Here is a 22,755-nt window from a genome sequence, read left to right as displayed (position 1 = left end):
AAAAAGACCAATGCGGGGGCGGGGGCGGGGGCGAGAGTGGGGAACCCATTACCCGCGGGGGCGGGGCGGGGAATCCCCCATCTGAAAATATCCCCAGACGGGGAACGGGGGCGCGGGGGAATTTGGGCGCGGGGGCGGGGGCGGGGGAATTCCCCGTTTGCTCATCCCACAGTGGCCCTGCCCATTTCAAGGTTTACGCTTTTTAATCAATTTGTTTCTGGAGTTAGAGATCGGAGAGACGGAGGAGATCAAGATCAGGAGCGAGTAATCTCCTCCTTGGGAGTCAACACTGACTAATTGGACTGCGTGAGAAACAGAGAAGATGATGTTGGTGGGACCCGCATGAAAACTAAGTTCATTAGCTAGCTGACACGTATTTCGTCCGCATTTAACCTACTCATGGACGTCCGCCTCTGATCTTTGCTGTATATATATACATACCTAGCTAACTTATCTCTAAATTATAACCTTTAATTTCCAACAAAAGTACAACACACAGACACACAGACACACACACATATCACTATCTTTGAAAACAAATTCTCAACGTAGACCTTGTTTCAACACATTAATCTATAATGGTTCCAACACATTAACTTATTCTCAGGGTACTCCTAGTCCTTGTACCAAAGTAGCTTAATCTGAAGACACCTATAAACTAATCTAATCCGCTACACCTTGCACTTCAGAAATTCCACAAAACAAAAAGTAAGACAAAAGAAATAGCAAATCAAAACAAATTCAGACCCTCAATGAAGGTCTAAGCTCTCAATTATATGGCATAAAAATGTAATCTTTCCCTTTCTATAAACCCAATTTTCAAACTTTCTCTTACCAAAACACCCAATTCAGATCCTGAAGTATTGTGACAATCAATCCACTCACACACAGCAATCAAACCCAAAACAGACCAATTGAATCAAAACCCAACAAACTGTTTCCACAACCAAATGAAAATCTGAGAGATAAAGAATCAAACTTTGGAAAGTTTTGCTCACCTAGGTTTTGGTCAAACCCCAGAAGTCTACAGCCTCATGGGGATTTCCACTTTCCCAACTCCTTCCCACTTGAGGAGGCAAAGAATACTACAAACAAATCAAAACAAAAATTGAAGCTTTAAACAATTAATCTAAAGTGAAAAACGAATCAACTAAAAACAGAGGAAAAGGCAAAAAAATTGCCTCGGTGTTTCGCGCCTATTACCACGAAGAAGGCATGTCACTTATTGCTCATGGCCTCATCAACCTTTGAAGAACACCTACAACCATCATGGACGAATTTAATCAAGAAACCCAAATATCTACATAACTTGAAAATCTAGACAGAAATTGAACACAACAGCACATGTAAATCCAAAAACCACCCAACAAAGAAACCGTAAATGAAAGAAACACAGACACAATCATGACATGCAACATCAGAAATGGAATTATGTTGGATCATAATTCATATACATATTTGTGCCCTAAAACATGAAAATTACTTGTTCTAAAGTCCAATTTGATGTTGACTAATCCAATTTCATTATTTTCCTAATCTTGTACTAATCTTTGTGTTTATTTATATATATTTATTTTTCTTATCATGTTAGGAAATAATGGAGAAGAGAAAGTGAGCTAGACAAGAAAGGAGGGGTAGCCGCCTGACCAAACGAACACCGAATGAGTTGAAACTTTCCAGTTTCATCCTAGACATCCCAAGGATCATTTGTTATGAAGAATACCAGAGCTAGTTTTGAGTGGAAAGCCTTCAAACAGTCAGTCCAATTTTCTGAAAGACTAAAACTGGAAAACTTGACCTGTACGTATTTCAGAAGCATTTACGGCCAAACCACAATGAATTTAACTCTAAGATTTTACCAGGATGATCTACACTCATGGAGGACCATTTGATATGCAGAATTCAGAGGCCCATTTTGAAGTATTAGTGGAGAATTAATTGAAGGAATTAAGGGGCAGAAAGTGACCTAAAACCAGCTCAACATTCATTATGTTCATGTTTCCCACCCACATAAAGAAAGCTAGATGCTTTTCTCTTTTTCCTTGGATATATTTTTCTACTCCAATCTCTTTAATAGATCATCAACACTCCCATACTCCACCTTCATGCTTTGTTTTTATTCATCATTACTTCCCTCTTTTTCTTCTCTATATAAGGCATCACCTATTCCATACCATTACCATCTTCTTTTCTCTCTTCATCTCCTTCACAAAACCTCCATATCCACCTCCCAAAATCCAAACCCACAATACCCAATCTACTCCATCTCCTCCATCATCACCACCACAACTACCATCTTCCACCACCATAAACTTCATCACCACCGCTACTACTCCATCACTACCACTCAAAGTTAGCCAAAGGAGCATCATATCTTCATCACCATTCCATTCATCATCACTATCAAGAAGTTCATTATCCATCCATTCCACCATCAAGGAGGATTCAAGGAGCATTGAAGGAGAAAAATGAAGGAGAAGCTACCCATTGATTTGTCAAGCTTCAACTAGTTCTTTCTTCCCTTAACTCTTTAATTTACCTTGATTTACTTTATAGATTTGATGCCAATTTGTATGACTATGAGTGAGTAGTTACTTTGTTGGGGCAGGGTTGAAAGCCCTAGCCAAACTTGTATGAATTGATATTTTAATTTACATTTGATGTTATTTGTGATTTTCATCTTCATATGCTAATATTCAAGAAGTGAATGCATTCATTCAAATTTAACTACTTTGAATGTGTTGTGTTTGTCATCTCATAAAAAAATGTTTAGGGAGTAGTTAACCTTGAGCATTGATAGCATCCTCTATGTGCATATGGAGGTTGTGAGTTAAAATCACCTAGATCTAGGATTGGTTTGCTTGCATGATTATCTAAACTCAAAGCTTTATGCATCTAGGAACAATGAATTGAGACTTAACCAGTAATATGAATTGTTCTTAGGTAGTTAATTCTAGACTTATCCGGTTGGAATTGATAACATTAAAGGAGTTTAAGCTTTTGTAGTCTTATCCGGATGCAAAGAGGGTAATTGGGAAATTAGAATAGCATCACTTGTATTTGAACTTCAATACTTGCAAGGGAGGTTAGTGGTAGACAATCCAACCCCTAACTTCATCCATTATATTACTAGTTTAGTTTAGAGTAGTTTAGTTTACATTTGAGCATTTAATTTAATTTGGTTCACCACTCTATCCAACAAACAATCTCACTACCACCACAATGCACATACTCACCATGAGCCTAGATTTCTTGTGAATTTAGGTTTGTGATTGTACATTTGCATATTCTAGCTCTCCTTAGGTTAACACCCTAGCTAGTGAAAGGAATCCAATCCTCGTGGGTTCGACAACCTTTCTTAAATCCCTATACTATTACTTGTACCCCTTATACTTGAGGGTGGCTATTTGGCTAACAAGTTTTTGGCGCCGTTGCCGGGGATTGGAGTAAAATCCGATTCCTAGCTCGGTTTGCCTTTGGGGAAGCTAGAAATTTTACTTTTGTTTTGTGTTTCAACTTGTGTTTTTATCTTTTCTTTGTTTTGTTAGTTTTTGTGGTAGTCACCTTATTTTTGAAATTGTGGTAAGTATTTTGGGTAAGTAAATTAGTAAATTGTGATAAGAAAAGGATAAATTGTGAGCTTGTTGAAAATTATAAAAAAATTAATCTTGCCTATTTACTATATGCTTATTACTTATTGCAATTTCACTTTCTAGTTACAAAATTAAATATTTGGTACTTAGATTTATTTCTTTTGGATTAGAAGTTGGTAGAAATTTGTAAAAAAAAAAAAGTAATAATAATAATAAATATATAAATAAAAATATTTATTAGAGTAAATTCAATTAGGAAATTTATCTTTGTAACGTCGAGCTTACTCACTCAACATAAGTAGGCTTACCTAATTAATGCGATGTCTAGGCAAGGATCGAATAAGAGAAAGGTAACCGAAAGGTTGAAAAGCGAGCATTGCTCCACCAAAATCTTTTCCCTCCTTACCTGGTCGCATTGAAAGGAATTACCGAACTGTTGTGCGATAGGCAACACCCAAAGATCGGATTCCTCTTCTCTTTACTTAGTGAAAAAAAAATTAAAAAAATTAGAAGTTAAAAAAAAAAAATTTGTCGCAATTTTCAATTTTTGTATATACCTTGCATTTTATTTTATTTCTAGTTACTAATCCTTTGGGAACCTATAAGAACGTATATAATTTCTTCCAGCTATGGATGGATGGAGCCAAGGATGGAATGATCCAAGAGAGTTTGAGCAACAAAGCTATAATGGTAAACTTTATCAACAATGGGAGCCTTACACCCAAAGTCACATGCATGTCTTTCAACCATATTTGTGCTTTGTGTGGATCTCCACAACACTCACCTCTTGATTGTGTCTTGAGATTTGAGTATTTGGAGTTCATGCAAGAGTATGAGTACGAAATGAGCATGCATCAAGAGACTATGGCATCCCAAGCAAATCCTCAAGAAGAAGAAAAAGATGAGTCTCTAAGATTTCTACTTCAAGAAGCCATTGTCAAGATGAAAGCTTCAAATGTAAGAATGGAGGAAGTGATTTATCAACTCAAACTTCATTATGCATTAGAGCAATCATCTACCACCTTGCAAGAGCCACAAATTTTCCTTGATCAAGTGGAGTCAACCTCAAACGAAGAATTGTATATTGAGCATCATGAGCAAGAGTTCTCTATTCAAGTTCAAGATGATGATGTAGATATACAAGAAGAACCACTTAGTTATGGGAGCCGTCAAATGAGCAAAGAAGAAATGAAGCAAAACATTGATGGTTTTGTGCAATTTTGGAAAGCAAGGGGGCTTGTTGTTAAAGATAATCTTGAAGAAGATGATGAGCACTTTGAGGAGAAATATGCAACAATTGAAGTCATGCACCACGATCCCTCCACCAATGAGGTCAAGACTCTCCAAGATAAAGAAAGTCATTCCATGCCTTGTCATGAAGAATAAGTTGAAGAATCAAGGATTTTCCTTCCTCCACCATCCAAGGAGCACCATCAAGAATTTCCCAAGGAGCAAGATAGAACATTGAGCACTCATGTTCACAATGAAAAAAGTATTGAGATCAAGATACTTTTACCTTTCAATCCACCATTTAGTGCTCAATGCTTCTATGATGAAGTGAAGAATTGGAAAGGAAGTCGTACACTTGTTCACAACCTTCCGCCTCACTCTCACATACCTCTACCACCTACTCCTTCTCCAAGTATCAAGTCCACATCAACTTTGAAGGAGGAGTCAAGAAGGATACTTGGAAGATCCATTGCAAAGAAGAGGAAGACTAGAAGAAAGCCACTCCTTTGGTCAAACATTGGAGAATTCATGGGTTGCTTTTGTTCTTGCCTCTATGACAAATCAAGAAGTCCTTTGGCTCCAAATAATACGGTGGTCTTGCATAAGAAGTATCCTCCCTAACAAGTGGTGGTAACTTCTAAGGACCGGCTAGAAGTCCTAAAAAACAAAGCCCTACTTGGAGGTAGCCAAGCATGAATAAAAAGTTTTTGAATAAGAGATGATGATGAAGAAGGAAAGATGTCATTTTTGAAGCAACACCAAAGTTCATGAGCTTGGATTGCAAGGCTTTGATACCTTGTTTGTTGGTGACTTGTAGAGAGTATTATGGTCTTCAAGGGAGAGCTTTTCTAAACTCTTGCATTTAGTTTGTGCTTACTTATTTTGTTTTAGTAATTATGTTAAGTTGTGTAGTTTTACTCCATCCATGCTTGAATGTTTCATTGAGAAACTTTTAGGAGCATCATTTTAACATTGAGGACAATGTTAGATTTAAGTGTGGGGGGAATGTGTGTTAGTGTTTTATATTCAAAAAAAAAAAATAGACTTTTCTTTTCTAGTACGTTTTGTGTTTCTTTTAGGTTCCTTCCAACACCAATGATGAGCTTAATATAAATATGGGCTAGAAAGCATGATTGGGTCTTATGAGCTTTATTTTTCAAAATAAACCATTATGGATCAAGTGTTTGATTTCATTTATATCTATATTTGTCATATCAATATATTGAGCTAGAGAAGCATAGTGAGACTTGTGGGAGCTATTACATGCCATGTTGTGAGTATTTGAGCTTAATTGAAGTACATGCATAGTTCTAAGCACTAATTTCTTCATGAGTGAACATCTCATTTGCTTTGCATCTCTAGAACTTGCTTCATATCTTGCGAAACTCTTTGTCTCAATTTTACATCTTGAAAATGATTTAGGCAACTAGGAATCCACCATGGCTAAATGAGTATGTCCCAAAAGATTGAATATCCTTAGATTGCCATTTTGAGCCTTTGTGTAATTAGTCTTTCAATTCTTGACACTACAAATGTCTGTCCCTTTAACTTAAACATTTGCTATACCCTTTCAAGTTTTCTTAATGAGCAATACAAGATTGTTTATGTTATGATGCTAAAAGAAACAAGTTTGGGGGTACTCGGAAAAGAATAAGTGTGGGGGTATTCTTTGTTTTGCAATTTTACTTTATATTAGTGAAAGAAAAAGAAAAAAAAAGGTAGTATCAAAAAAAAAAAGAGAAACAAAAAAAAATCTCAAAAGAATGTCATTTCAATTCAATAATTAGTTTTTGTTTAAGTTTGGGGGAGTGGTTTAAGAAAGTGAAAAGTTTGAGCATCTTTAGTTCTTAAGTTTTTAATTTCAAAAGGATTGTTGCTTATTAAGTTGCTTGAAAATTGTTATTCCATTCCATTTCATTTCTTTAACCCCTCACCCTAAGCCTCATTACATCCAATAAAAGCCCTTCCTCATCCAAGATGTGATTTTGTTGATAAGTAGAGATAAGATTGAAGAGCAAGCATAGTTAACCCCTAAACATTTTGACACGCTAAAAGCAAGCGCATAATTTAACCCTAAAAATATCATTAGTAGTATAAGCAAATAGGGATCGTTCTATTCCGGGGATTGAGGGTACACCTGTCATTGTCAAACAATTAAACAATTAAAATTAAAACAAAGTATAATATTCACAAAGATATTTACAAGTATAAACATTATTTACGAATTTAGGAGGGATTTTTTGATTTTGATTTTCGAAAAATAAACTAAGTAAAGAAAACAAATAAAACACAAAAACATAAAAACATAAATGGAATGAGAGAACAAAGATCAAAACCGAAACTTATGATTAAAATTGATTCAAACCCTAATATTGTTCATCTAAGTCATGAGAAAGGAGTTGATCATGTGAAACATTCGAAAGCAAATGAATTCCCATTTTTTACTTTTCAATGCTAATTAACCTAAGCGAAAGCACCTAGATTAATCCTATCAAACATGCAATCAAACCCTAGAAAGCTAGTCAATCATGTCTTGTTTAACGCATTACACATAGAGAAAGGCTATCCACTCAAGTGTACAACTTAGTATGGAAAAGTCCACCTAATTGCAATTCTCTTTAATTAAATTCGATCTTTGTACAAAACCTTTACTACTTTGATTCAAGTTTACACAAAACGAAAAGTCGATTTCATGTTCTTAAACCTAGCACCAATTATATCGAAACCCTAAGTGTTTGCAACCACATAAGATTAAAATACAAAAGTTATCTATAACGCAAATTTAATTAAACAAACCCACATAAGCAACTCTCGAAGAACAATAATATGAATCTGAAAATTTCATTCAATCATATAAAATTCCAGAAATTAATATTCATTCAAACATATATGTCAACTAAAACAAACCAACGAAATTCAAACAAAGGTTACAAAGTAGAGGTCGAATTACACCGTGGATGGAAGATGAGGATGAATGATTTTCGTTGTGATCCTTGAAGCTTGAAAGCAAGTCTTCAATGGTGGATGGTGGAGGAATAGTCACGGCTCCTTCTTCTCCCTTCGGCCTTGCTTGAACTCCGTGGCTTGCTTTAGAGGATGGAGAGAAAATGGGAGAAGCTCACGGCAACAATATAATTTTTCTGAATTTTTCTAAGGGATATGGAACCTTTTTCAACGTCAAAGAGGTGGGTATATATAGGAGCACTGCTAGGGTTCACAAAGCAATCAGAAATTTCCACATAGCTTCCACCAATGAGAATTCGCCAAGTAAGCTTTGTGATGTAGTCCAACCAATTATAGAATGCCAAGTAATCCGTGTGATGTGTTCCAACCAATCAAAATTCTCTAAAATACCTCCCTAATATTTAATTGCCGAATTTCCTTGAAATTATTCTGATTTTCTTCATGAATTTCGGCTCATATTCCTTTAGGGAATTTAGGGATGCACCTAGACACGTTTTCAGCTTTTCTTGGTCTCCACCTTTTTCTCTTTTCTTTTATTTCTCCCTTGAATCTCTCTTGGCGTCATCTCCTTGATTATTTCTAATTTTCACGTTGGCAATCACACCAAATTATTCCTCCAACAATATTTCCTTCCCATAAAAGTCTCCCAAGAAAATCTCTCCTTGAAATCCTCAATCAATCATCTTTAATTCCCATGTTGTCACCTTGTTTTTCTTCTTAAGTATTACACGGCAAATTTAATCCCCAAGGAAAATATATTTTCCTTTTTAAAAACTCTTCCTTGATTTCCTCTTGGCATTATATTTTCTGATTTTCCACGTCATTTCCTTGCCATGTCATCTTCATGAAGCTTCTCTTTCCATTTATGAACTCAATTCAGCTTATTTATTCCAAAGACCTGAAAATAGAAGCTTTCTAAAATAAGAAATGGAAACTTTCCTAAACTAAAATGGAAACTTTCTAAAAATGGAAAATAGAAACTACAAAACGGAAACTTTCTACAATTAGGAACTTTCTCAATCAAAGAATGGAAACTTTCCTAAACAGAGTTTTATTAAGGAAATATCGCAGGAAATGTAGGGAAATAACAGTTAAAACGTAGCATTAAAATGCTCCTATCAAATTCTCCCACACTTAGCTTTTGCTAGTCCCTTAGCGAAATCACACAAATACTCAACTAAGACTCAACGAAAATTTAAAGACTCTACACAAACAATGACTTTATTGCCCTTCAACTTTTTGTCTCAGCAATCTCTTACTTTCACAACACCAAGATTAGCACTCAATCAAGAATCAATGTTTAAGCATTCGAGAGTTAATTAAAGCATATGATCCACACATACACAAGTAGGACTTGGTTGTAACAATGGTGATGGGTTGGGCTTAGCATGCTTCAGACAAGTATGATTCATATCCTTACAAGGTATATCCACTCTTTCTTCTCTCAGATCATGGCAATGCTTAAAAGCTTATTCACTCAAGTATATGTGAAAGAACATATTTTAAGGCAATCAAATAGCTCACATTTTAAGAAACGAAAAGCACTTTGTGAATATAATTTTTTCAAAAGATCTCATGAAGGATATCAACTGCTTGCACGAATGGACTGCCATAGGTTCAACTCTTGTAACTCATCTCCACATCAAAGGCTGTCCCATCTTAAGGATCAAGAAGGTCCTCTCAAAGGTTGTAATGGCTAAGGCTCAAGGTTTAAAGAAACGAAAGGTAAGGATTTATCAAAGTGTCCTAAAAACCTAGTAGAGCTCATATAAATATAGAGACCTCAAGAATTCCACCAATGCATTGCAAAAACGTCACTTCCCATAGAGGTAACATAAAAGGGCCAAATGTCTTCATGTTGGGCCCAATCTTCAATGTAAAATTCCCTTGAACTCTAGTGAAATGGACAAAGGCCAAATTTTTCTGTAGTAGGCCTTCAATTCAAAACAACCTCCAAAATCACTAAGTATGGGGGACTAAAATCCATAAATATTTCTTTCTTTTCTTTTCTAGCCGTACAATTTTTTTTTTTCTTTTCATTTTTCACGGCTTTCACATATTTTTTTCTTTATGGACAAGTCTACCCCCACACTTGAACTTTCACCTCTTCTCAATCTTTATCCTTAGCACCAAACCCATGTAGTATGTCTCAAAAGATAGCTCCACTAAGTTCTTAGAACAAAGGGTAAGGTTGTAACTATACTAAGCTTCATGGTTAAGGATTTTAAGGGTGATGAACGAAAAGGCTTAATGTAGGCTCAAAGGGGGTTATCTAGGGGGGGTCCCACGACGGGCACAAATGGGGACACAAGTTTATTTGGCAATGGTGGTAATTCCTAGAGAACCTCTATCCCTTCCAGAATCAAGGCCATGTATTGATACCACGTCTCAACAAGCACAAGAGCGAATTCTAGCATTCTCTAGTCCATTAAACTTAATCTATGGCAAGCAATCAATCAAGATGAAAAATAATGAGATCATCAAAACATCGCCAAGAAATTAAGAATATATTTTTCATTTCACTCCAAGAAAAAGGGACATGGGCTCAATTATCTCACATGGGCTTTATGAATCACAACTCATCCTAACATGCTCATATTCTGTACCAAGGTCACGAAATCCATATCCACTACACATGCACATGCTTTTCATATATCTCAATTAACCAAAGAATACCATGTTAAAATCATCTCAACATTGTGATCCTCTTTTAGCCATAATTTCAGAGATATAGAATCATCCTAGACAGTTGAAAGGGCATCCTATGACTCAAAAACAAAAACAAAAGCAACGAAATTTTTTAATTTTTGACATTTTTCGATTTTTTTGTATTTTTCAATATATGACTCAAGAAAAAAGTGTAAATCCCTTCCCCCACACTTAAATATTGCATTGTCCTCAATGTAATCAATTATAAGCATGCAATGAAACAAATAAGCATATAGGGATGAAATTTACGAAAACAAAAACAAAAGAGAAAAATTGAAAAATAAAAAGAAATAGGGAAAGAGAAAGCAAATCTGTGTAGGTAGACTCCTTCACAACTACTTCTGAATTGGGTTGCCTCCCAAGCAGCGCTTGAATTTAACGTCTTTCAGCCAGACGGTACCTCCATTAAATAAAGTTAGTGACTAAAATTAACAAAGAAATACAAAGTATATAAACAAGTAACTAAGAATTACAAACTACAAATAATTAACAAGTACATTGTACACAAGACACAAGTTAGGTACACAAGTGAGTAAAAAAAAAAAAAAAAAAAAACATGAAAAATATTTACACAAATGTTTTTTTTTTTTTTTTTTTTTACCTTAGTGTATCACAACATTTTGTTACATTTTCTTTTGTCATAAATATTATTGATATCAAATCTAATTCCAAGCGGTAAATCAAGTGGACGTGCGGCCCAAGTATAGTCGCCTAGACACAAAGTCCCTCCTACATCCGTTGGGCAACCTTACTGAGATGGCCAGGTAGGGGAGGGCGAACACAAGAGGTAGGATCCATTTTGGCATAGGCTACTCCCTCATTGAGGTTTACGCCCATTTGTAAGCACTTCTGGATCCAGAACCCGTTATGAACGTTGTCCCCTTCCTAGACACCATCTCACATAGGATATTCTTACTAGGATGTAAAAGGTCCTAAGTGTGTTAGACAGTTCAATGAATGTTAATAAAGGCCGCCCTCAACCTTTAGGGACCTGAATTAGGTACCAATAAGGGGTTTAGGCCAATATTAATAAACACGACTTCACCTATTCCTCTTTAATTTACAACTCACAATTAAACTCGTGTTCAACAATATAAAAAACAACCTAAGTAATTAACTCATTAAGCTTCGAAAATTACAAACAATTAACAAGTAATTTTTTTTTTTTTTTTTTTTTTTTTACGATCACAATATACAAAACAAATATTCACAAAATTAACAAGTGATTTTTCAATCCCCGGCAACGGCGCCAAAAATTGACACGCTAAAAGCAAGCGCATAATTTAACCCTAAAAATATCATTAGTAGTATAAGCAAATAGGGATCGTTCTATTCCGGGGATTGAGGGTACACCTGTCATTGTCAAACAATTAAACAATTAAAATTAAAACAAAGTATAATATTCACAAAGATATTCACAAGTATAAACATTATTTACGAATTTAGGAGGGATTTTTTGATTTTGATTTTCGAAAAATAAACTAAGTAAAGAAAACAAATAAAACACAAAAACATAAAAACATAAATGGAATGAGAGAACAAAGATCAAAACGGAAACTTATGATTAAAATTGATTCAAACCCTAATATTGTTCATCTAAGTCATGAGAAAGGAGTTGATCATGTGAAACATTCGAAAGCAAATGAATTCCCATTTTTTACTTTTCAATGCTAATTAACCTAAGCGAAAGCACCTAGATTAATCCTATCAAACATGCAATCAAACCCTAGAAAGCTAGTCAATCATGTCATGTTTAACGCATTACACATAGAGAAAGGCTATCCACTCAAGTGTACAACTTAGTATGGAAAAGTCCACCTAATTGCAATTCTCTTTAATTAAATTCGATCTTTGTACAAAACCTTTACTACTTTGATTCAAGTTTACACAAAACGAAAAGTCGATTTCATGTTCTTAAACCTAGCACCAATTATATCGAAACCCTAAGTGTTTGCAACCACATAAGATTAAAATACAAAAGTTATCTATAACGCAAATTTAATTAAACAAACCCACATAAGCAACTCTCGAAGAACAATAATATGAATCTGAAAATTTCATTCAATCATATAAAATTCCAGAAATTAATATTCATTCAAACATATATGTCAACTAAAACAAACCAACGAAATTCAAACAAAGGTTACAAAGTAGAGGTCGAATTACACCGTGGATGGAAGATGAGGATGAATGATTTTCGTTGTGATCCTTGAAGCTTGAAAGCAAGTCTTCAATGGTGGATGGTGGAGGAATAGTCACGGCTCCTTCTTCTCCCTTCGGCCTTGCTTGAACTCCGTGGCTTGCTTTAGAGGATGGAGAGAAAATGGGAGAAGCTCACGGCAACAATATAATTTTTCTGAATTTTTCTAAGGGATATGGAACCTTTTTCAACGTCAAAGAGGTGGGTATATATAGGAGCACTGCTAGGGTTCACAAAGCAATCAGAAATTTCCACATAGCTTCCACCAATGAGAATTCGCCAAGTAAGCTTTGTGATGTAGTCCAACCAATCATAGAATGCCAAGTAATCCGTGTGATGTGTTCCAACCAATCAAAATTCTCTAAAATACCTCCCTAATATTTAATTGCCAAATTTCCTTGAAATTATTCTGATTTTCTTCATGAATTTCGGCTCATATTCCTTTAGGGAATTTAGGGATGCACCTAGACACGTTTTCAGCTTTTCTTGGTCTCCACCTTTTTCTCTTTCCTTTTATTTCTCCCTTGAATCTCTCTTGGCGTCATCTCCTTGATTATTTCTAATTTTCACGTTGGCAATCACACCAAATTATTCCTCCAACAATATTTCCTTCCCATAAAAGTCTCCCAAGAAAATCTCTCCTTGAAATCCTCAATCAATCATCTTTAATTCCCATGTTGTCACCTTGTTTTTCTTCTTAAGTATTACACGGCAAATTTAATCCCCAAGGAAAATATATTTTCCTTTTTAAAAACTCTTCCTTGATTTCCTCTTGGCATTATATTTTCTGATTTTCCACGTCATTTCCTTGCCATGTCATCTTCATGAAGCTTCTCTTTCCATTTATGAACTCAATTCAGCTTATTTATTCCAAAGACCTGAAAATAGAAGCTTTCTAAAATAAGAAATGGAAACTTTCCTAAACTAAAATGGAAACTTTCTAAAAATGGAAAATAGAAACTACAAAACGGAAACTTTCTACAATTAGGAACTTTCCCAATCAAAGAATGGAAACTTTCCTAAACAGAGTTTTATTAAGGAAATATCGCAGGAAATGTAGGGAAATAACAGTTAAAACGTAGCATTAAAATGCTCCTATCACATTTGTGTGAAAAATAGAGTGAATATCTTGTGAGTTTATGGTTAACATGGTTTGACATGCATTCTCAATTTCGGTACGTTGAAATGACAAATTAAAGACATGCTACACATTTCAAAACGCAAGCATTTGATCCATGATCCATGAAGCTTTAAGACTTAACTTGATTTCCATGCCCTATCTATATTGTGTTCTTTGAGGAAATTGTTGGAAGGATTAGGTAGTTGTTGTAGTGTCGGATTTGGGTTAGTTTGCTTGAGGACAAGCAAAGTTCAAGTTTGGGGGTATTTGTTGGATCATAATTCATATACATATTGTGCCCTAAAACATGATGACACGCTTTAAAGTAAGCGCGCAATTTAACCCTGTAAAATGTCATCGTCAGTATAGAATAAGTAGAGATCGTTCAAACCGGGGATTGAGGGTACACCTGTAATTGTGTAAATAAATAAAGAATTAAAATAATAAAGTATTATTTACAAAAAAAATATAAAGAATAAAAATATATACAAGTAAACACAAATAAGGGGGTTTTAGGATTATAGAATCGGAATTAAAATTAAATAAAATAAAGAGAATATAAAAACACATTTACAAGGGTGGAACGCAAGGAACAAAGATCAAAACTACATCCATATGCAAGAAATCCGGTTACAATTCTAATAGTTGGTTATCTATGATACGAGAATATATCAACCAAGAAACAAAGATCAAAGCAACCAATGTCCCTTATTTTACTTCCTTTACACAATTGATCAAGCAAAGCACCTAACCAATATATTTCGAAAACAGGTTTCACACAATCAAAGCAACCATGCAAACTCAAGTTTCAAATCATTAAGAGCAAGTGAAAGTTTGGTCAATAATTGTATTAATCCTAGTACACAAAGCATGTCTATTCAATAACACAAACCAATTGATTTCGACTTTTGTCCAAAGTCTTCACTACTTATTCGAATTAGGGTCACAAAGCATGAACCTAATTACTAGCTCCAATTATATGCAATCATTCTAAGTTGCGCACCAAAGAACAAAAACATATAAAAGTTTTCCATAAAACAAAATCAATTGATCATCTCACATAAGCAACATAGAAAACGACCATAAAGAAATCGCAACTTTTATTCAAACATAGAGACAGGCTTTAAACTTTGCCCTTAACATTATTTATTAACTAGAATTCATAGTCTTACAAAATCAAACAAAGAAAACAAGAGAAAGGATATAATACACCTTGAAAGATGAATGATAAAGCTTTGAGACGAAGAACTTGAAGATCCTTGAAAGCAAGCAATCTTCTAGGGACGACACAAGGGTGGATGGCGGCTAGAAAATTGATGTATTGCATGGCTTCTCTTTCTCCTGGCTTGAAAATGCAGAACAAAGAAGACTAGAGAATGGAAAGGAAAATGGAGAGGAAATGGAGAGACAAAGAAGATGAAATGGATGAAGGAATGTCTTGTTACTTCTTTGTAGCCTCTATGTATAGGCTACCAAGCCATAGTGGTTGGCCTTAAACAAATCATGATGGAGCACTTAATGGGATCATGATGGAGCACTTAATGGGTTTATGGAGCACGTATTAGGATTATGGTGGGTTAAGCACTTAAGCACTTAAGTTTTGGAGTGGCTTTGAGTCACTTTCTGCCCCTTTATTCCTTCAATTAATTCTCCACCAAGACTTCAGAATGGGCCTCTGATTTCTTCATATCAAATGTTCCTCTATGAGTGTAGATCATCCGGGTAAAATTTCATAGTTAAATTCACTGTGGTTGGCCGGTAAATACTTGTGAAATACGTACAGGTCAGGTTTTCCAGTTTTCGTCTTTCAGAACATTGGACTGACTGTTTGAAGGCTTTCCACTCAAAACTAGCTCTGGAACTCTTCAGAAGAAATGATCCTTGGGATGTCTATAATGATACTAGAAAGTTTTAACTCATTCAGAGTTCTTTTGGTCAGGCGGATACCCCTCCTTTCTTGTCTAGCTCACTTTCTCCTAGTCGGAGTAGGAAAATGTGTAAAGAAGAAATGATCCTTGGGATGTCTAGAAAGAAACTAGAAAGTTTCAACTCATTCAGAGTTCTTTTGGTCAGGCTGATACCCCTCCTTTCTTGTCTAGCTCACTTTCTCCTAGTCGGAGTAGGAAAATGTGTAAAGTTGATATTTTTAGTGCATTTCCATTTTTCTCCATCATTTTTAGGTAATTATGGACCTAACACTCATTTATTCTTCATCTACTCCAATGTACCTAAAAATAGAAATTCAGTTAAAAATCGATTCGGTTAAGGAATTAACTAAGCAAAATGTGAGGAATTAACTACTAAAATATTACATTAAAATGCTCCTATCACATGAAAATTACTTGTTCTAAAGTCCAATTTGATATTGACTAATCCAATTTCACTATTTTCCTAATCTTGTACTTTACTTAATCTTTGTGTTTATTTATATATATTTATTTTTCTTATCATAATAGAAAATAATGGAGAAGAGAAAGTGAGCTAGACAAGAAAGGAGGGGTAGCCGCCTGACCAAACGAACTCCGAATGAGTTGAAACTTTCCAGTTTCATCTTAGACATCCCAATAATCATTTGTTATGGAGAATACCAGAGCTAGTTTTGAGTGGAAAGCCTTCAAACAGTCAGTCCAATTTTCTGAAAGACGAAAACTGGAAAACCTGACCTGTACGTATTTCAGAAGCATTTACGGCCAAACCACAATGAATTTAACTCTAAAATTTTACCAGGATTATCTACACTCATGGAGGAACATTTGATATGAAGAAGTCAGAGGCCCATTCTGAAGTCTTAGTGGAGAATTAATTGAAGGAATTAAGGGGCAGAAAGTGACCTAAAACCAGCTCAACATTCATTATGTTCATGTTTCCCACCCACATAAAGAAAGCTAGATGCTTTTCTCTTTTTCCTTGGATATATTTTTCTACTCCAATCTCTTTAATAGATCATCAACACTCCCATACTCCACCTTCATGCTTTGTTTTTATTCATCATTACTTCCCTCTTTTTCTTCTCTATATAAAGCATCACCTATTCCATACCATTACATCTTCTTTTCTCTCTTCATCTCCTTTACAAAACCTCCATATACACCTCCCAAAATCCAAACCCACAATACCCAATCTACTCCATCTCCTCCATCATCACCACCACAACTACCATCTTCCACCACCATAAACTTCATCACCACCACTACTACTCCATCACTACCACTCAAAGTTAGCCAAAGGAGCATCATATCTTCATCACCATTCCATTCATCATCACCATCAAGAAGTTCATTATCCATCCATTCCACCATCAAGGAGGATTCAAGGAGCATTGAAGGAGAAAAATGAAGGAGAAGCTACCCATTGATTTGTCAAGCTTCAACTAGTTCTTTCTTCCCTTAACTCTTTAATTTACCTTGATTTACTTTATAGATTTGATGCCAATTTGTATGACTATGAGTGAGTAGTTACTTTGTTGGGGCTAGGGTTGAAAGCCCTAGCCAAACTTGTATGAATTGATGTTTTAATTTACATTTGATGTTGTTTGTGATTTTCATCTTCATATGCTAATTCAAGAAGTGAATGCATTCATTCAAATTTAACTACTTTGAATGTGTTGTGTTTGTCATCTCATGAAAAAATGTTTAGGGAGTAGTTAACCTTGAGCATTGATAGCATGATAACATCCTCTCACTACTAGCAAAACAGGCATCTCACACAGATTTTATAAAGCCACGGACATCAGTGTGCATTAGCAATATGTACAGAAAACCGTGTGAAATAAGTAAAATTGGGCCCACAAGAGTTTATGGAATAACAATAACCACAGAAGTCTGTGTGAAAAAACATTACATACAGACTTCCGTGTGAAAAATAAAATATTTTATCATCTACACACACGGTTGTCCGTGTGAAGCCTAGTTCACACATATTTCTGTATGTATTAAATATAAGTTTATTAAAAAATCAATGTTTTTTTGTGCTATATGAATTGTAGAGAGACGGTTTTTCGTCGCTAAAATAATTTGACACAGATATCTGTGTGAAATGAGCATTTCACACAAATATCTGTGTGAAATGAAGATACGGATGTCCGTGTGAGAAAACGACATGCATATAGAATTCCGTGTAAACTTTCAAATGACGATTTATAGGTTTATTGAGATAAATACATACAGACATCTGTAAAAATTACATATGCTTTTCACACGGCTGTTGCAATTTTACCCATTAAACCATTTGTAACCTGACCTAAACTCCATTTTCTCCATCATTATTATCGCCTTCTTTCTGTCATCCAACCTCCTTCCTCTAATCACCTTCTTCCTCCCTCAGAGAAGCTTAGCCTTCCCCCAACCCCATATCTCCATTCTCAACAGATGCAATTACGGTTTAATTGAAAAAACAAGAGATCGACAAAAGCAATTTGAAGCTGTTGGGATCATCAATAGCAGAGCTCACCCCGTCCTCGACCTCTACCCGAGCTCAGGGATCCATGGACAGATCGATCCTATTTCATTTTCTCTCTCTCATTCTTTATGTCTCAATCTCCAATTAATTCCTCTCGAAATTAATGGGTACTGGAAACTTTGTGATATTGATGTGGCTTGTTTAGAGATGAGCATCATAAGGGTAGGAGGATGTAGACCTGATTTTGTTACTTTCAATACATTGTTTAATGGGTTTTGTAAAGTTAAGGTGAGGAGAGAAGTGTTTGTGTGTATGGGTTTGATGTGTCGCCGAATTTGTTTGCTCTTACTTCTTTGATTGATGGGTATTTGTAAGGTTGGTAATTTGAAGATTGCAATCAGATTGCTTGGATAACCTTTTTACCTTACTTGATTTTCAGATTCCTGCAAGAGGAAAACCAATTGGTCCAGGACCACCACCATAACTTCCTCAACCTCGGCGAACGCACAGAGTGAGCGAACTTCTTCTTTATTGTCTTGGGTTTGTGACATCTGATGATATGAACAATTTCTGAAACTGTTTGGTTACGAAATGCTTGAGGAAACTACCGGGCTGAAAACTCATCCTATAATTGAATTGATTGTTTGTTGAATAATTAGCTATGATTGAATTGACTTGAATTGTTTACAGAAACGATACGCAATAATTGAAATGAATTTTTTGTAGAATAATTAAGCTGAAGTTTAATTGTATTGTTTCTAGAAATTAAAATTGGTTGTTAATGCTTAGTTCTTTTCGTAGCAAGATCAATTGAGTAGTGCAACATAGAATAATATTTGGGTTGTGGGTTGTTTGGGTTGTTTCAGTGAGTTTGGTTATTTTAAGAAATTCTGGGTTGTGGGTTTTGTTTCACAAAGCTGAGATTGAAGAAAGTTTCACAAAGAAATTCTGGGTTCTATTTGTCTTTTTTATTTCTGTTTTTGAACCTATAAATGTGTAGGTTTTGCTTCTAAAAAGGTTGGTTTTGATTCTAAACGGTTTTGAACCTCAGATTATCTAATTGCTTTCTTTCTTTCTGTCTTTTGTATGAATTTGATTGATCAATCAATTTCTATTTTTGACTTGTTGGTGAAGTGTAGATTCACTATATGCAGATGGAAAAATTGGCTAAACACTGAGTTGTAATCAATGGGCAATTGGGGCTGGCATTGCTAATTGGTACTTGGCTGGATGGTAAGAACATATCTTTAGTAGATATGACTTTATTGTGGTTCATGTCTGCTCTTGAAGTGTAGTTTAATGGTAGTTATGCTGGCATAATGGCCAACCCTAGTAGTTGTCATATGAATTAGGTACATCACTTAAATTATTTACAAGTACTGTGACTGTTTTCTTCATTAGTAGTATGGGATAAATCCAACAGATTGGGACTGTCAACGACAACTATGGAAGGGTAGAACTGGAGGTGATCAAGGGTTTAGAACTTCATCTTGTTGCCAATGTAATCTTTTTGTATAAAGTTAGTTTATGATGTAACTTGAAGTCACTTTAAATGATTTTTTTCTTTTCTAGTTAGTTCTGGGTACCCATATCAATTGTGAATTCATTCTGTATTACTTTTTGAATTCTGATTAATGGAATAATAATAATTTAGCATCAATTTTTTTTTTTTTGAATATCATCACTCTTTTCACACAGACATTTGTGTGAGTTGAAGGTATTACACACTGACTGATGCATTAAAATATTATTTTCATCTCACACAGATTACATAAAATTTTACTATGTATGATGGAAGACAAGTGGGACCCGCACAAAATTTCACACGGACTCTAAAAACCGTGAGTAGAGCATTAGCGCCCCCTCTGAAGGCAACCGAAAAATAATCCGTGCTTGCGCCGTAGGTAAAGCCTTTTACATACTGAAATCCGTGTGAGAAAGCCTTATCTCACACAGATTTAAATCTGTGGGTAATAAGTGTTTTGCTAGTAGTGTCTATGTGCATATGGAGGTTGTGAGTTAAAATCACCTAGATCTAGGATTGGTTTGCTTGCATGATTATCTAAACTCAAAGCTTTATGCATCTAGGAACAATGAATTGAGACTTACCCGGTAATATGAATTGTTCTTAGGTAGTTAATTCTAGACTTATTCGGTTGGAATTGATAACATTAAAGGAGTTTAAGCCTTTGTAGTCTTATCCGGATGCAAAGAGGGTAATTGAGAAATTAGAATAGCATCACTTGTATTTGAACTTCAATACTTGCAAGGGAGGTTAGTGGTAGACAATCCAACCCCTAACTTCATCCATTATATTACTAGTTTAGTTTAGAGTAGTTTAGTTTACATTTGAGCATTTAATTTAATTTGGTTCACCACTCTATCCAACAAACAATCTCACTACCACCACAATGCACATACTCACCATGAGCCTAGATTTCTTGTGAATTTAGGTTTGTGATTGTACATTTGCATATTCTAGCTCTCCTTAGGTTAACACCCTAACTAGTGAAAGGAATTCAATCCTCGTGGGTTCGACAACCTTTCTTAAATCCCTATACTATTACTTGTACCCCTTATACTTGAGGGTGACTATTTGGCTAATAAATTACCCGCAAATCGGTTGCAAGTAATGTTGCCGAAAATCATCAAATGAAAATAAAAACCCACTCTTGCAATTGGTGAATGATAAGCACTTATCCTCTCATAAACAAAAATAACCTGCTAGATTAAACATCATGTTACAAATATATCAAAATCCACATCATAACCGCACTAAATACACAGATCAGTGCATCAAATAGCTCAAAAACACACCTGAACAAAACTCACCAGTGATCAAAGGTATGGCAGAAGAAAACCGCTTCAAAAAGACAACCTCATAACTTTAAATTGGACCAGCATATATCAAGGGGTCACTTTCTCTTCTTTGATGACGTATAATTATAGATCTACCCAGCCAAGACCATGAACATGTAATCCTCTGTGCTTATAAAACAATTGCAAGTGCAAGCATACGCGTCAGTAAGTACATATTTTGATACAATAAACCTTAAACCTAAATAAAGCCAAAAAAAAAAAAATAGTTTCTTCTGCATATAAACAATTAACAAACATAGATACAACTTATGAACAACTGAGTCAAAACAATTTGAGCTTAAAAAACAAAGACGGAATAATCAATTAAATTCCAATCAATCAATTAAACCAGAACAAAACTGAACAATCATTGGTTTTTTTGTTTTCGCATTAAGATTTATGTTATGATAAAATTCACACAATTTACCTTGCTAATCCTCCCAAACACAGGTATAAAATTCCCCCAAATTTACATGTAACCTTGGTCCTTGACACCTTTTTTTAAATCCCAAGCTCTCTCTTTGCTCTTCAGACTTCAATCCTCACCGTAGAGACCCTTTACTAAAACTCAATCAGCCAAGAAGAACAAAATCATGCTTTCCCCAATACCCACTTGCTCTCCTGCGACTGTTTCATCCATAACCGTCACTTAACTCATCAGCTTCAATTGTACGTACTACCCCCAGTATTTGTTCATACCCTTGAATTCAATCCAAAACTCCTTCTCTGTACTCTTAACGTGTTTTCCACACATACCCATGACACCATCAACACCATTCATCCCAAAACAGATCCCAAAAACATGCAAACACAGAAAACCCAAAAACCCAATTCATAACACCATCGAAACTATCTCCAAACTGAGAAAAAAAAAAACAGCAACAGATGACTCACCTTAAAGAACTTTTGATAACCAGCTGACAAACCTAATTTCACAACCGTAAACTCCTGCATCACCGAAAGCTCAAATCAATCACATGCAACCAACAAACAAACCCTAAATCGAAGGAAAACAAACATGATGAGGACATGCAGAACCTATTCTCTGCAATTCTCTCCCTCTCTTTCACTCTATCAACAAAATACAGACCTCAACCAAGAACAAAGAGAGACGAAGCGCGTTTTATACCCAGGACTAACAGACGTAGGACAATGTCTACCTCTCGGTGGAGTGAGGTATCATAGACACCATTAGGCCGGGCAACGTGCGGGTACCGTGCGGGTTTTTAACGGACCGACACGGTAAGAACCCGTTAGCTTAACGGGTTTCACGGGCTAAACCCGACGGGTTTGCGGGTTACCCGTTGGAACCCGTTAAGACCCGTGAACAAATTTTTTTTTTTTTTTTTCCTTTTCAAACCCGTGAGCACTTTTTTAAAAAAAAAAAAAAAAACTTTTTTTCAAAGCCAGACCGGTAACAATCAACAATTACAAACAAACATACCAAACATAATGGAATGGGCAGAGAGCAAGGGATAGCACACGTCCCAAAGAAAAAAGCTGACAAAAGCCATTAGGCTGCTCTAACAAGAACAACAAACAAAAACTTAAAAAGCTTAACCAGAGACACCCCATGCAACTTTGCAGAACAAGCACATTTGTAGAAGTTGGAGGGAATTGCAAGGAATACAAGCTAATTTCAGAATTGAACTTAAGCATCATCTAACTCGTAGCAGGAGGGA

At 35.4% G+C, this 22,755-nt stretch overlaps 1 long non-coding RNA gene across 1 annotated transcript; it reads right to left on the bottom strand.

Moving 5' to 3' along the window:
- Window positions 1-1,181: 1,181 nt before the first annotated feature.
- LOC133722889 (uncharacterized) lies at window positions 1,182-21,180 on the bottom strand. The gene is made up of 3 exons (XR_009852905.1): window positions 21,047-21,180; window positions 20,827-20,935; window positions 1,182-1,258 (listed from the first exon to the last, which is right to left on the bottom strand). It is a non-coding gene; the product is annotated as an uncharacterized LOC133722889 (long non-coding RNA).
- Between the last annotated feature and the right edge of the window lie 1,575 nt (window positions 21,181-22,755).

The sequence above is a fragment of the Rosa rugosa genome, chromosome 1 (assembly GCF_958449725.1).
Source record: "Rosa rugosa chromosome 1, drRosRugo1.1, whole genome shotgun sequence".
In the NCBI taxonomy this organism is placed as follows: Eukaryota; Viridiplantae; Streptophyta; class Magnoliopsida; order Rosales; family Rosaceae; genus Rosa; species Rosa rugosa.
Note: the sequence above shows the minus strand (reverse complement) of the source record. Positions and strands in the feature narration are given on the sequence as shown.